Genomic DNA, 16,413 nt, shown 5'->3' with positions numbered 1-16,413 from the left:
GGAAGGAGTATATAGAGGGTCTATACAAGGGCGATGTACTTGAGGACAATATTATGGAAATGGAAGAGGATGTAGATGAAGATGAAATGGGAGATACGATACTGCGTGAAGAGTTTGACAGAGCACTGAAAGACCTGAGTCGAAACAAGGCCCCCGGAGTAGACAACATTCCATTGGAACTACTGACGCCCTTGGGAGAGCCAGTCCTGACAAAACTCTACCATCTGGTGAGCAAGATGTATGAAACAGGCGAAATACCCTCAGACTTCAACAAGAATATAATAATTCCAATCCCAAAGAAAGCAGGTGTTGACAGATGTGAAAATTACCGAACAATCAGTTTAATAAGCCACAGCTGCAAAATACTAACACGAATTCTTTACAGACGAATGGAAAAACTGGTAGAAGCCGACCTCGGGGAAGATCAGTTTGGATTCCGTAGAAATACTGGAACACGTGAGGCAATACTGACCTTACGACTTATCTTAGAAGAAAGAATAAGGAAAGGCAAACCTACGTTTCTAGCATTTGTAGACTTAGAGAAAGCTTTTGACAATGTTGACTGGAATACTCTCTTTCAAATTCTAAAGGTGGCAGGGGTAAAATACAGGGAACGAAAGGCTATTTACAGTTTGTACAGAAACCAGATGGCAGTTATAAGAGTCGAGGGACATGAAAGGGAAGCAGTGGTTGGGAAGGGAGTAAGACAGGGTTGTAGCCTCTCCCCGATGTTATTCAATCTGTATATTGAGCAAGCAGTAAAGGAAACAAAAGAAAAATTCGGAGCAGGTATTAAAATCCATGGAGAAGAAATAAAAACGTTGAGGTTCGTCGATGACATTGTAATTCTGTCAGAGACAGCAAAGGATTTGGAAGAGCAGTTGAACGGAATGGATGGTGTCTTGAAGGGAGGATGTAAGATGAACATCAACAAAAGCAAAACGAGGATAATGGAATGTAGTCGAATTAAGTCGGGTGATGTTGATGGTATTAGATTAGGAAATGAGACACTTAAAGTAGTAAAGGAGTTTTGCTATTTGGGGAGCAAAATAACTGATGATGGTCGAAGTAGAGAGGATATAAAATGTAGACTGGCAATGGCAAGGAAAGCGTTTTTGAAGAAGAGAAATTTGTTAACATCGAGTATAGATTTAAGTGTCAGGAAGTCATTTCTGAAAGTATTTGTATGGAGTGTAGCCATGTATGGAAGTGAAACATGGACGGTAAATAGTTTGGACAAGAAGAGAATAGAAGCTTTCGAAATGTGGTGCTACATAAGAATGCTGAAGATTAGATGGGTAGATCACATAAGTAATGAGGAAGTATTGAATAGGATTGGGGAGAAGAGAAGTTTGTGGAACAACTTGACCAGAAGAAGGGATCGGTTGGTAGGACATGTTCTGAGGCATCAAGGGATCACCAATTTAGTATTGGAGGGCAGCGTGGAGGGTAAAAATCGTAGGGGGAGACCAAGAGATGAATACACTAAGCAGATTCAGAAGGATGTAGGTTGCAGTAGGTACTGGGAGATGAAGAAGCGTGCACAGGATAGAGTAGCATGGAGAGCTGCATCAAACCAGTCTCAGGACTGAAGACCATAACAACAACAACTTAAGGTGTCTCAATGTTAAAGTAAAGATACAGCTTTTAGAAAGCTATTGCCATAAAAAGATTGAGGTCTGTGTCTGGCATGTGCACAAGCTTTTCACAGATAAGTATGGGAAGTCGGCTCTTTAGCATGCGTAGCACATTTCGTACTGGCATCGGCTCATCCCAAAACCTCGTCGACCTACAGGAAGATGCAAGGCAGAGTCAGTTTGGGAACGGAAGCCACAATAATAACAATAACAAAAACCGAAACAATGGAGGGGACAGTCCAAGGAAGAACGGATATGTCCGAGAATGTGATTATCAGACAGACGATCGTTCTGTCAGACAAAACACCCAGGGTAACCAAGGTGGTTACAACAACGCGAACAGATCGCCCCGAAGAAATGGAAATCGTAACAATAACAACTTCAACCGAAAACGAAGTAGCGAAAGCAACTATAATTCATCCTTTGCTAACAAAAGCTAGAGGCAATGACCAGTGGCAAAATCCTGGCCCAGTGAATTGGCAAGCGTAACAAGGCAACTCCGCTAGGAATGTGCCTGTAAACAATAGAAATGTAAAGAAACTTACTGGCAGATTAAAACTGTGTACCGGGCCGAGTCTCGAACTCGGGACCTTTCCTTTCGCGGGCAAGTGCTCTCGGCCCGGCACACAGTTTTAATCTGCCAGTAAGTTTCATATCAGCGCACACTCCGCTGCAGAGTGAAAATCGCATTCTGGAAATATAAATGTAATTCCTATGCCATTGCCTAGTGTGATTCGCATTGGGTACCGCCGCCTCAACGTGTACCACAACACTATTCACCGCAACAGCAGGAGATGGTGAGAATTGTAGAGATGGTGGACAAGACACAACCCAATCACGCGAACGTGTTAAACACGAACCGGCAGATCTAAGCCTTCCACATTTGGCCTGGAAGGCACAGGGGGGGGGGGGGGGGGTGAGATACAAATGTTAAGGTATAATGAAAATAGTGATTTAAGACAAGAACTAGTTGCTGAGCCTAGAAAGTGTAGCCAGGAAAATGTTGAGTTGGTGCAAGCCGCGATACAAGCAAAAATGAATGGAGTACCAGTGAATGTACTGAGACAGGTTCGAGTACATCGGTCATAGACCAAGAGTTTTATAAATGTGCGAATCAATTGAAAAGGTTACCATCATTGCCAGTTCAGAATATTAGGGTCGCATGCGAATAACCAAAAACTAGGCTGTGAGCACTATGGGACTTAACATCTGAGGTCATCAGTCCCCTAGAACTTATAACTACTTAAACCGAACTAACCTAAGGACATCACACACAGGAATTCCCCAGACAGAATTCGAACCTGCGACCGTGGTGGTCGCGTGGTTCCAGAGTGAAGCGTCTAGAACCGCTCGGCCGGCAGGCATCAAAAATCAGGTGCAGGCCGTTTCAGACCTGGGAAACGAGGCACTAGAATGCTCATACCTAGTGGTCAAGAATTTAGCGATTCCATTCTTGGCCTTGATTTACTGCGAGAGAGGAAACCAAAAACTGACCTTTCTCGTGCGGTATGCACATCGTTAAATAAGGGTAGAAGCATTGAACTGGCATCAATTAAGACTGCTGCCACACGTAGTAGTTACTGTAGGCAGGTTTGGATAGCTTTTGTCAGACCCAAGATCCCACAATTTAGAGATAATTATTCTATGGATGGTTATCCGAGTTGGGTACAGGAACCGGAAGCAGAAAGAATAGCAGTACAACAGGAAATTACAGTAAAGGTCACTGAGTCTATTTAGCTTGAACAAATTCAGCAGCGTGAACTGATTTTCACCTTCTAAACAAATATGTCACTATGTTCTCAGAAAGGCCGAGGATCATTAAACGTTACGTATATGACATGCAAATCAAAGAACACCAAACGTTTTGCCGTGCAACGTACTCTGTGTTTTGGTCTCAGAAGGAAGCCAATGCCTTGGTCTAAGACGGAAGCCATATCAAAGGAAATACAAAAAATATCACCCTATAGTAGTCCTCTGCTGGCTGTAGCAAAGGCCGAGGTGAGTATGCGCCTTGTGCTAGACGCACGTAATATTAGTGAGATCATAATTCCGGTGCGGACACGCTCGGTAAATGTGGAAGAACAGATACGAAAGTTTTAACGTGTAAGATTCCTTACCAGTATTGACCAGAAACTCCACACTGACAAGTATTTCTGTCCCAAGCATCGCGAAACTACACAGCCTTCATATTTGCTGGGCGTAGCTGCCAGTTTATTGTTGCCATTTGGGCTCAATGTGAACACCTGGTGCTTATTGCTGTACTGGACATCCTGTTTGGTCCAGATGTATTGAACAAAGTAACACTTTATGTAGGTGATCATCTGATAGCAACTAAACCCTTGGAGCAACACCTAGAATTACTTGAGTGTGTATTAAACAAGTTTGTTGAGGACGGTGTTATGACTAACTTAAAGAAATCTAAGTTCGGCCAGGAAGAAATAAAATTCCTGGGACATACAATCTCACCAACAGGCATAATGCCGGATTCCAGAACGTGAGAGGCATTACAACAGCTCCCATACCCGCACATTAAAAAGCAGTTCAAAGCGTTTTTCGGAACAGCTTCGTTTTTTCGACGTTTAGTATCAGCGCAGTTGTTGAATAATGGTTATTTACTGCCCTTACTCAGGAAAAATAGACCGTAGGTTTTCACAGAAAACTGTAAGAGTGCGTTTGATGACATTAGGAATGCATTGCTAAGCTCAGAAATTGTGCGTCAGCCAGACCTGTCAGAGGTCTTTTACTTAGTGACAAATGCTTCATTTTGTGAATTGGGAGTGTGCGTGTTCCAACTGGAACAGAAGGTGACAGGAACGGCAATCGCCGGCTGGAGTGGCCGAGCGGTTAAAGGCGCTACAGTCTGGAACCGCACGACCGCTACGGTCGCAGGTTCGAATCCTGCCTCGGGCATGGATGTGTGTGATGTCCTTAGGTTAGTTAGGTTTAAGTAGTTCTAAGTTCTAGGGGATTTATGACCACAGCAGTTGAGTCCCATAGTGCTCAGAGCCATTTGAACCATTTTTTGAACGGCAATGAAAGTGATAATTTTTGCCAGCTGTGTGCAGACAGGCTGCAAGCGGGTGTACTAGGCTAAGTAGCTTGAAGCCTTAGCAGTAGTATGGGCGCTTAAAAAATACCACTACTACGTGTATGGAAAACATATCTTTTGTTATCACCAAGCACTAAGCTATCTGCTTACCTGCAGACTGTTACATACGAGTCTAACACGGTGGTGTTAGCTCTCCAAGATTACCCTTCTGAAATTAGGTACGTAAAGGGAAGCGAGAATGTAGTGGCCTATGCGCTATCACGTTTACCCCAAGGACTGCCTGAAGCCGCGGACATGGTAGAGCATTCGACAGAGTTTAAGATTTTATTACTTAAGGACGCAAGCTGAGAGCAGGTGTACTTGAAAATGTATAAAGAGATGCAATCGCTGCATGGGGACAGACAAAATATGGAAAGAAATGATCGCCATCTTGAAAGCAAACCCCAAAAGTGAGCTGAATAAGCACTACCGAACAGAGGATGAGATATTATTTCATCGGAGTCAAATTCATCCGGAGTGGTGGTGGTGGTGGTGGTGGTGGTGTGTGTGTGTGTGTGTGTGTGTATTCCCGCCATAGCACTAAGCTATGTCATATGGTATATGCACCATTTTTGGGGCCACTTTGAAATACGAAAGTTCTCGGGTAAGATATCAACATATCGCTATTATTCTGAGTTATCAAAGCATGTCTGTAAGCTTATACAAACTTGTCTCGTATGTCAAAAGGCTACACCAACTAGTTTGAGCACTCGAAATGAGTTGCATTCCATAATATCATATCAGCTCACATCCACTGACGTAACAGGACCTTTACCAACTGCTGGTGGTGGTGTAAAGTACCTGGTGGCAGTGTACGATTTATTTTTAAAGTACCTGAAATTTTACCCTACTAGGAACTCCACCTCACTTACAATAGTGCTTAAGCGAGTAAATGATTACATTCCGCAAGTGGGGAGACCAGTGACAATATTGTCGGACAACGTCACCTACTTTGAAAGCAATACCTGGAAGCAATTCCTCAGAGAACACAAGGTATTAAGCACATTTTAGTGTCCTATTGCAATCCGACTACGAATCTCGTTGAGAAACCTTTAGTGAGTTCAACAGGTTTGTAAGAACGTATACTGCAAACAAACACACGAACTGGGTAGAGTATGTATTTACTTTCGAACAAGTGTATAATAACCTACCACATGCGTCAACTGGATAAACACCAGCGGAAATTATGATGCCCAGGGGTGGACGAGTGGGTCCAACCCTTGCCCAAGATTCATAGGCACGAAGACCAAGAGGAAATAAAACAACAGACGTCGGTGGAATTAACAGGCAAGCTGATTTACGAAAGAGGAAAGCTAATAAACAGCTGAAAGCTATACACCAATATAAGGAGGGAGAACTGGTAATGCTTCGGACACATCTGAAGGCATCCAGCATAAAAAGAATAAATAAAAAATGGCAAATGCTATACTCCAGAACACATGTAGTTTTGATGATTCCACATGACGGGTGATGCCTTTTAGCACGCCTGGAGGCACGAAAGATAAGGGGTTTACATGCACATAAGGACATTAAACCGTACAGACAACAGGAAGTAGAGTGAAGCTTTATCAAGAGTAATACCTGTACTTACGTAAATAATTTAGTGTTAGGGATAGGTTAGGTTTAGTGTTAGATATCATGTGTAGTATAAAATATGTTTGTATTGCAGTGCGATTCACGTATGACTGGGGAAACGAAGAATCAATATACATATGGATTCACTATGAAGCAGCAATAACGTTTAAAAACCCGCAAAATTTGTTATTGTACTGCAAAAGTAAGCTGAATGCATGCTTCACTGTTACCTGTGCTTATTTCCGTTTTTTTTTATTATGTATAATTACGTCGGTAAACCTTGTTCTCAGAAACTATGGCATATTTGTCAACACTTACATAATATGTAGAGACTGCGTTTCAATGTCGAAAACAGACAAAAGACCTGGGAATCATGAAACCGTATCCTAGGACGGAGATCTCATGAAACAGTAAAAAATTGAATGAATCGGCGTCAAATGTTAGGCATAAATCTGAAAATCACCTGAACTCTATAGTCCAGGTGACGTAATAGTCACACTTTGCAACATGAGGGAGAGACTAACTGCTTAAGTAACTCAGAGCTGTACAGAATCCTGTAACAAAAATATGAACAGTGCGTAAAAAATGGTTCAAATGGCTCTGAGCACTACGGGACTTAACACCTGAAGTCATCAGTCCCCTAGAACTTAGAACTACTTAAACCTAACTAACCTAAGGACATCACACACATCCATACCCGAGGCAGGATTCGAACCTGCGACGTAGCAGTCGCGTGGTTCTGGACTGAAGCGCCTAGAACCGCTCGGCCACAGCGGCCGGCTAACAGCGCGTACAGTATAATGCAAGTGAGATAAGAACTATCCTTGAAATGGACTTTCCTTCTGTACAATGTATGAACGAAGTGACTGAAAGTGCATTAAGGGTGTTATAATAAAAACTTTTATGTTACGGACACTTCACGTAAGCGCAATGTTACAAAGACTGTAATCAACGGTGAACTTCGTTAAATGACTTATGTCCGTTGCGAGAACATTTTAAGATGTACTGCATCAGTTGTGCGTGTGAGTATTGAAGCGGTGTGCTTCAGCTACTGTAGAAAGCAACAACCGAATCAGGAGAGCTGAACGTTATTGCGACATGTATGCCCACCACGAAAGATGAAGTCACTAAGTTCCTGCACGTCTGTATTGAACGCTCGCCACAGTGGCTATCCAGTGTGTATTAGTGGAAACTAGTGCATAAAAGCAGTGCACGGTAATGTTTCAGTGAAAACTGTACTTACAGCAAGAAAGCTGCTCTCCTAACGAGTTAAAGTACTGGAACTACACACACAGAAACAATGACAATCTTACACGTTGACTGAAGTGTGAATGATCGCTAATGACAACCACTTTAGAGCAAGTTATTAGGTTATGGCAGAAAAGTGATTCTCGGGGGAATGTTGTTACATATACACACACGGGACACGCGGCGGCGAGCGACGACGCTGGCGATCAGCTGATCAACGCCTGGGGAGGAGTCTTTGCCTGGCCACAACACAGTAAACCCGATCTTCAGTCGACGACATTGCCTGCGAAGGGCGTATTCCCGATCATCGTGCCATCTCACCGGCAGCCTCTTCCGTCCGAGAACTCAACTCGCCTATACAACAAAATTTGTACAAACCTTGTAAAAATGCATAAAGTACGTAAATGTTTGTAAAAAGTATGCTGCAATGAGCTAATGGATCAAAGACATGAAAATTAAAGATTTTGGTTTAAAGAAACAGAACCACAAATAATATGCAAGAAGAGGTAATATTTAATGTTTTGATGCAGAAGTCAAATATCTTCAACTATTTTCTGAGAAATATGTCACCTTTAAAACCATGTTTATCAAAAGACATAAACTTGGCCTAACAAATGAGTAGACACAAAGTTTTGGAGATCGTTTCAAATAGGAGCAATTTCAAGGCTCCCGGCGCGATTTTTACACCCTGGTTTTTCCCGTGCCTGTAACCTAGACAGGGCAGCATAGCTATGAAATTCCAGGTGTTGTAGGATCATACCAAGTTGTTCCTATCTGAAGATCAGTTGATGGGCTAAAGTGAGCTAGTGATCAATGCCCATAAGAATAGTGATAATGTATATTCTTACGTATTCTTGTCAAATGATATTAAACATGCAATTTACTATGTCGAATGAATAATGTTCAGTGTAACATGAACAATTTACTTTGTAAAATGAACAATTTTCGATTCCCATTGAACAATATTCGACGTAACCCAAATAATTACTTATGTATGACGAACAGTTTTGATGTCAAATGAACGATCTTTGACGTGAAGTGAATTACCAATGTTCATTGTGTATACTGTGAATGATTACAACAGTGAACTTAATTAATATACAGTGGTAATGGTACAGGTGGAATGCCTGTTTGAAAAATGTGGATTTTGAAACAGACATCCTAGGGGGCCGTTGTACCGTGTGCTCCTGGGAATGTCAGTTAATCAAAGGCTGTTGGTTTAAAGGTTAATAACTACGAATCATAATAAAAATGTAAAGACATTCTTCATTTACATTGTCGAGAAAATGCGGCAGCGAACCTGTATATAAAAACGTATATTCGTTGAAGCAAAGGACTTTATTTAATTCAGCCCAATATAAGTTACAGATAATAACTGTGACTCTCTCTCTTGTCTGAATAACACGCACGGTCGGCCACTACCTACTTTAGTGTAAACTATTGTAATGACTTTGCTAATTACATGTTACTTTGTGTAAATTTGTTTTTACGTAAGTATTTGGCCTATTCCTGCCCTCAAAGGAACATACCTTTTATAATTTTCAGGAAGCTGAACGGAGTTACACGCTGCTAGATCGGCAGCAATATTGACAGTCAGTGAACATCTCAATTAACAAAAAAAAATTCCTATACAGCTTCCTGCACGAGATACGGCTGCAAGTACGACATATACGTACTCTGCCAATAAATTTCAAATATAGCAATAACAACAGTTTTAAAAATATTAAGAAATTCAACCAGGACGACAGTTCACTGATTTCTTTAAGCCGCTTCTTTGCCGACGTTTTATTAATAGCTTTTGGAGAATTAAAGAGAAAGAGTACTAAGCAAAGAAATTATTAACAGTTGCATACAATATTCACAACCCGACTCCACGATAATTACTTTCTCATGCTTTTCATCTGTGGCAGATCCGTGAGATAAAAATTCCATATGTAATATTCATGCGTACGTAGTTACGGGGCATACATTTAGACGCTTCACGCTGAATCATAAATAATAAAAAAAGATATATTGACAGTAAAGAGTATCTAAAAGAACAAAATTCACGTTATTCCATTTACTCTAATATTGATACGATCAATATAAAAAGAAAGAAGAAAAACCGATTAATAAAACCACTAAGGACCGGGAGAAAAGTAGATGCTCAGTGACTTGCTTTCTGCAGCGTAATACTTGGCGGTGCCAGAGACCTATATGTTGTATTATTAGCGATGCTGTGTTATTGGGACATAAAAACATGGAGCAAAACTTCTGAATTTTTTATGGATGTACAATATCTTAAATATTTCACGAAATGGAAATGTGAAATATTTACTTAGCTTTAAATATGTTTTTCTAGTATTTAGTCAACTGTGTTAACTAGTTTCTACAAAATGGGGTACAAGTAGCCCGGAAACCTTTCGTATCATGAAGATTAGCTTAAGGGATGTATATTTCGTTGTGGATAAACATACGGCAGTAATTGTAATTCCGTATTATTGGTGTGATATATGAGTCGCGCTGCAAGGTAAATTCCTCGTACTGTATTTGCGAGTATGTCTGTAGTATTGCGATGTGAGACTCTCTTTGATTTGCTTAGACAGACCAGTCTGGGGCAGCGTGAGAGACGTCGAAAGACGTCGCCGGTGTTCTGTTTTAGCTACAAGATCCTCGTTATGAAAGGATTCTGGAGTTCGCTGCGCGAGTAAGAAGAAACAGCGTAAGCATGCAAAGTACGACATCCTGCACCGGGGAAACGCTGCGATCAAAAGATATGCAACCTGAGGCAATTACGAATTTACGGATCTTGCTGTTGGTGCTGGATTGTCCGCAGGACGAAGCCTTGCTACTCCTGGGCTTAGTAACATTGGGTGAGCGCCGTATATATCCTATAGGGCGTTGGTGATTTTCCTCAGATACGGGAAGTGGGGCGTGTAGCACAGTTCTTGAAATACACTACTGGACATCACCAACTGGATGATAAACGGGTATTCATTGGACAAATATATTATACTAGAACTGACATGTGATTACATTTTCAAGCAGTTTGGGTGCATAGAACTTGAGAAATCAGTACCCAAAACAACGACCTCTGGCCGTAATAACGGCCTTGATACGCCTGGGCATTGAGTCAAACAGAGCTTGGATGACGTGTACACGTACAGCTGCCCATTCAGCTTCAACACGATACCACAGTTCATCTGGAGAATGTGTTGGACAGGGCAGCAGTCGAACATTTTCAGTATCCAGGAAGGCCCGTACAGGACGTACAACATGCGGTCGTGCATTATCCTGCTGATATGTAGGGTTTCGGAGGTATCGAATGAAGGATAGAGTCACGGGTCGTAACACATCTGAAATGTAACGTCCACTGTTCGAAGTGCCGTCAGTGCGAACAAGAGGTGACCGAGACGCGTAACCAACGGCACCCCATACCATCACGCCAGGTGATACGGCAGTACGACGATGACGAATACACGCTTCCAAGGTGCGTTCAAAAAATGGTTCAAATGGCTCTGAGCACTATGCGACTAAACTTCTGAGGTCATCAGTCGCCTAGAACTTAGAACTAATTAAACCTAACTAACCTAAGGACATCACACACATCCATGCCCGAGGCAGGATTCGAACCTGCGACCGTAGCGGTCGCTCGGCTCCAGACTGTAGCGCCTAGAACCGCACGGCCACTCCGGCCGGCAAGGTGCGTTCACCGCGATGTCGCCAAACACGGATGCGACCATCATGATGCTGTAAACAGAACCTGGATTCATCCGAAAAAATGACGTTTTGCCATTCGTGCACTCAGGTTCGTCGTTGAGTTCGCCATGGCTGGCGCTCCTGTCTGTGATGCAGCGTCAAGGGTAATCGCAGCCATGGTCTCCGAGCTAATAGGCCATGCTGCTGCAAACGTCGTCGAACCGTTCGTGCAGATGGTTGGTGTCTTGCATACGTCACCATCTGTTGACTCAGGGATCGAGACTTTGCTGCACGATCCGTTACAGCCATGCGTTTAAGATGCCTGTCATCTCGACTGCTAGTAACACGAGGCCGTTGGGATGCAGCACGGCGTTCCGTGTTACCCTCCTGAACCCACCGATTCCATATTCTGCTAACAGTCATTGGATCTCGACCAAGGCGACCAGCAATGTCGCGATACGATAAACTGCAATCGCGATAGGCTACAATCCGACCTTTATCAAAGTCGGAAACGTGATGGTACGGTGGTCAACTGCTGTTTGTGTATGAGAAATCGTTTTGAAACTTTCCTCATCTTAGCAAGTTGTTGGTGTCGCCACCGGGGCCAACCTTGTATGAATGCTCTGAAAAGCTAATCATTTGCATATCACATCATCTTCTTGCCGTCGGTTAAATTTCGCGTCTGTAGCACGTCACCGTCGTGGTGTAGCAATTTTAATGGCCAGTAGTGTATTATTCGGCAGCTTCCTCTTTTGCCCTGTTATGATGCATCACTTTCTTCTTTAATTCGGAGCACTATGGAACTTAACTTCTAAGGTCATCAGTCCCCTAGAACTTAGAACTACTTAAACCTAACTAACCTAAGGACATCACTCACATCCATGCCCGAGCCAGGATTCGAACCTGCGACCGTAGCGGTAGCGCGGTTCCAGACTGCAGCGCCTAGAAGCGCTCTGCCAGGTCGGCCGGCAATTCGACACATGCCTGTGTTGCTAATGTAGCGCGCGTTTGGCATGTTCAGTGTCCATATAGCAACACTGCTCAGCCTCTCTTTTGGCTTCTATTGCCAAGCGTTTCTGTTTTATTATGTTGACCAATTGATTGGGCTTTCTATGTTATCATGTTCGGGCTAGTGTACGTCCTCTAATTTTTTTTAAGCTATCTTTCGATATTTCATGTCTGAATTTATTAAAAGGTGCAAACTCTTTCGAGGCACCCCCTTTCCTTAATTATGTTATAAAGGGCGGTGGTAGTACGCGTTTTCTCACTTGTTGTAAATGGTTTTGGTGTGTTATAGAAGCCATTTATAATCTGACCCCTCACGTCAACCTTGGCGTGTGCCTGTTCGGCCTGGGCGTATTTTGTGCCTGCCTGTTTTGTCTGACGTGCCGGCTGGGAGCGTTGACCGGTGTCAGGGCACGCTGTTAGTGATCATTCCTTACAGGCGCCACTTCTGTCTGTATTCTCCCAGTTATTTTGGCATTTTTATTTTCTCCCGTCTGTAAGCTTCGCTATTCTGTGCCTGCTTTTTTTCCTTAAACTAAAATATCTTAAACCTGTTGTTTAGGATGTTTCGGTAAACCTCAAACGAGTCTTGAAACAGGGCCCAACTCTTGTGACCTATCTTGTAAGTTTTATCTTCTTTCTAATGAAATAGTGATTTCCTTGTTACAATTACTTTAATTCACAGTGATTATCTGGAGCTCAGTTAGCATTTGTAATAATAATTTTGTGCCCCAATAAATTAAAAGGGTGTTAAACGAACTTTACTCAATACCCCCCTCATTGACGAACCATTCCTTATGTGTTAATCCGATCACACGCAGTAGTACGGTAGTCTCAAGTTATAGTATAGAGCGCAATTTTCTGCACCACTGTTGTACGAAAACTGAACGAATTTAAATAACGAAAAGGTCAAGTCTGAGTAGCGCTCGCGCTCTGACAGTCCCGTACAGACTTAATAACGTATAGCCTATAATTACTTCCTCCATCGCAGGATTCGAGAATATCGACGATTTTTGCATGTTATCCATATCAATACTGGAAACATATCGGTCCATGCAATTACAAGCCTTTCGAGAATGTCTGATGCCCCGCATCTCCTGGTCGTGCGGTAGCGTTCTCGCTTCATACGCCCGGGTTCCCCGGTTCGATTCCCGGCGGGGTCAGGGATTTTCTCTGCCTCGTGATGGCTGGGTGTTGTGTGCTGTCCTTAGGTTAGTTAGGTTTAAGTAGTTCTAAGTTATAGGGGACTTATGCCCACAGCAGTTGAGTCCCATAGTGCTCAGTGCCATTTGAGAATGTCTTAATTGTAACTTTTAAGTTTAATTGTTTTTGTAACTTCGCATTTGATATCGTTATTAAATGATAATTAAATGGACACCCTAGCTGCAAACACGCGTTGATGTACTTCATTGGAGACATGTTGAAAATGTGTGCTCCGAGTGGGACTCGAACCCGGGATCTCCTGCTTACATGGCAGACGCTCTATCCATCTGAGCCACCGCGGGCACAGATGATAGTGCGTCTGCAGGGACTTATCTCTTGCACGCTCCCCGTGAGATCCACATTCCCAACATGTCCACACCACTACACTCGTAGTGCGCCTAATAGATGTTTGCACATCATACTCATTACTCGTGGCAGATTAATCTACCAAGTCCCGTACGAGTTCGACCATAGCGCGTGCGTTCGCACAAGAAGGTCAATGGCCGGGAAGCCATATTTTAACTATATATGATGGGCAAACATCTGTTAGGGCCACTACGAGTGTAGTGGTGTGGACATGTTGGGAATGTGGCTCTCACGGGGAGCGTGCAAGGGATAAGTCCCTGCAGTCGCACTACCCTCTGTGCCCGCGGTGGCTCAGATGGATAGAGCGTCTGCCATGTAAGCAGGAGATCCCGGGTTCGAGTCCCGGTCGGAGCACACATTTTCAACATGTCCCCAATGAAGTACATCAACGCCTGCTTGCAGCTAGGGTGTCCATTTAATTATCATTTCATTTCTAGCAAAGCTGCATGGTCATCCACGGTAACTGTTCTTTCGGGAACAGATACTACCGTCATATATAGAAATCGTAATTACTGATAAAAATGGTTCTTAGCAAACGGAGAGACTGACATTCGGATAAAAAATACGTTTTTTAATAGTTTTCGGATTTATTTCCTTTACTTGTACTGTGAAACTCCACTTCTTAACAAATTTCACGATTTTAGGTCAGTGGGACCATAAGGGTTTTGATCAGTGGATCTACGAGTATCAAAGAATAGCGCAAACTGATATGGCCGCATGGCTTAATGTGAATCGTTCTGTTGTTTTTCGGATGAGCTGATAGTTCACAGCCGGCTGCTGTGGTTGAGCGGTTCTAGGCGCTTCAGTCCGGAACTGCGCTACTGCTACGGTAGCAAGTTCGAATCCTGCCGCTGGCATGGATGTGAGTGATGTCCTTAGCTTAGTTATTTTTAAGTAGTTATAATTCTAGGGGACTGATGACCTCAGATGTTACGTCCCATAGTGCTTAGAGCCATTTCAACCATTTTGACAGTTTACACAACCCGAAACTGTATCCCGGAGACCAGGATAGGGTCGATTATGTGTGACATCAGAAAGAGTGGACCGTTATTTGGCCGTAAGGGCACGACGTACCGCCTAAGTAGTGCACTGCAGCTGGCATCTAACTTCGCAGCATCAGCTGGACGTGTTGTATCGAGGCAACCGGTGTAAAGAAGGCTTCAGCAAAGTGGCCTTTATTTTTGGTGACCTGCTGCCTGTTTATCTGTGGCGTGTCTTCCCAGAAGGAAACATCTAGATTGGAGCCGTCAACATGCCACCTTGGCGGTCGAACGGTGGCCCCATTTTCTTTTCACAGATGAATCCCGATTTGGTCTGAAGAGTGATTCTTGACGGATTCGGATCTGGAGGGCACGTGGAACACGATTTCGAGACACAAACATAACGGAAAAAGACCGACATCGAGGAGGATCCCTAATGGTGTGGACCGAGCGAGGTGGCGCAGTGGTACCACACTGGACTCGCATTCGGCAGGACGACGGTTCATTCCCGCGTCCGGCCATCGTGATTTAGGTTTTCCGTGATTTCCCTAAATCATTCCAGGCAAATGCTGGGATGGTTCCTTTGAAAGGGCACGGCCGACTTCCTTCCCTAATCCGATGAGACCGATGACCTTACTGTTTGGTCTCTTCCCCCAAACAACCCAACCCAACCTAATGGTGTGGGCAGGGACTATGTTGACCACTCGAACACCTCTTCATGAAACTGCAGAGGTGAATCAGCAAGATTTAAACTGCTCTCAAGTACCGTGAGGAGTTCGTGGGATCTCATGCATGTCTGTTACGAGGTGCTGAGCGCCCAGACTTCGTACTGATGGACGATAATGCTCGACCTCATAAGGCAATGGGTGGTTGATGTGCTCTTGGAAACGGAAGATCCTGCACTGATGTCGTGGCCTGCTCACTCTCCCGCTTTTAATTCCATGGAGCATATTTGGGATACACTACAGAGAAGGGTTGCATCACGTCAGGATTCACCAACCACCTCCCAAGACCTGTGAGCAGCTCTGCACGAAGAACGGGCGTTATTGCCTCAACATGAGATTCATGACATTATTCGCAGCATGTCAGGCCTGTATTGGTGCCATAGGTTGTCACAACCCATAAAGAGCTCATAATCCAGTTGTCAGAAAGTGTGTGCAAATCCGTTAAGTTGAAAAAAACAAAAAAACAAACAAAGAACATTTTTGTCTGCCGTTACGCGTGTTGCAGTTGATTATGTGCTGTATCCTTTACACTGTTTATACATTATTATCACCTGTTCATACTGTTATGTAGCAAAATAAACACAACGTTGCAAAATTTTTGTTTGTTGCTTTAATTTGGACAGCAGCGTATGAGTTGCGAGTGTCAAACTGTTACATAAATGGCCGTATCTTTTTATTACATTGACATAAAAGCTTAAATTTTTTATATCGCTAAGAGGCCTTAGACCTCAGTGTGTGATATATATTTGAACTCGATATGTCTACAGGCTCCTGGATAATAGGGGTCTTAACAGTCCGGCAGACATACAGATGGACAACAAATCAATCCTATAAGGGTTCCGTATTTACCGACTAAGCCAAGGAATCCTAAGAAACAAAACAGAGTGGTTAAATCGGTAACTGTCGTT

At 43.3% G+C, this 16,413-nt stretch overlaps 1 non-coding gene across 1 annotated transcript; it reads left to right on the top strand.

Annotated features, from left to right (window-relative positions):
• Positions 1–14,079: 14,079 nt before the first annotated feature.
• On the top strand, positions 14,080–14,154 carry Trnat-ugu (transfer RNA threonine (anticodon UGU)). The gene has a single exon. It is a non-coding gene; the product is annotated as a tRNA-Thr (tRNA).
• The last annotated feature ends 2,259 nt before the right edge of the window (positions 14,155–16,413 follow it).

This window comes from Schistocerca cancellata, chromosome 1 (genome assembly GCF_023864275.1).
Source record: "Schistocerca cancellata isolate TAMUIC-IGC-003103 chromosome 1, iqSchCanc2.1, whole genome shotgun sequence".
NCBI lineage: Eukaryota > Metazoa > Arthropoda > Insecta > Orthoptera > Acrididae > Schistocerca > Schistocerca cancellata.
Note: the sequence above shows the minus strand (reverse complement) of the source record. Positions and strands in the feature narration are given on the sequence as shown.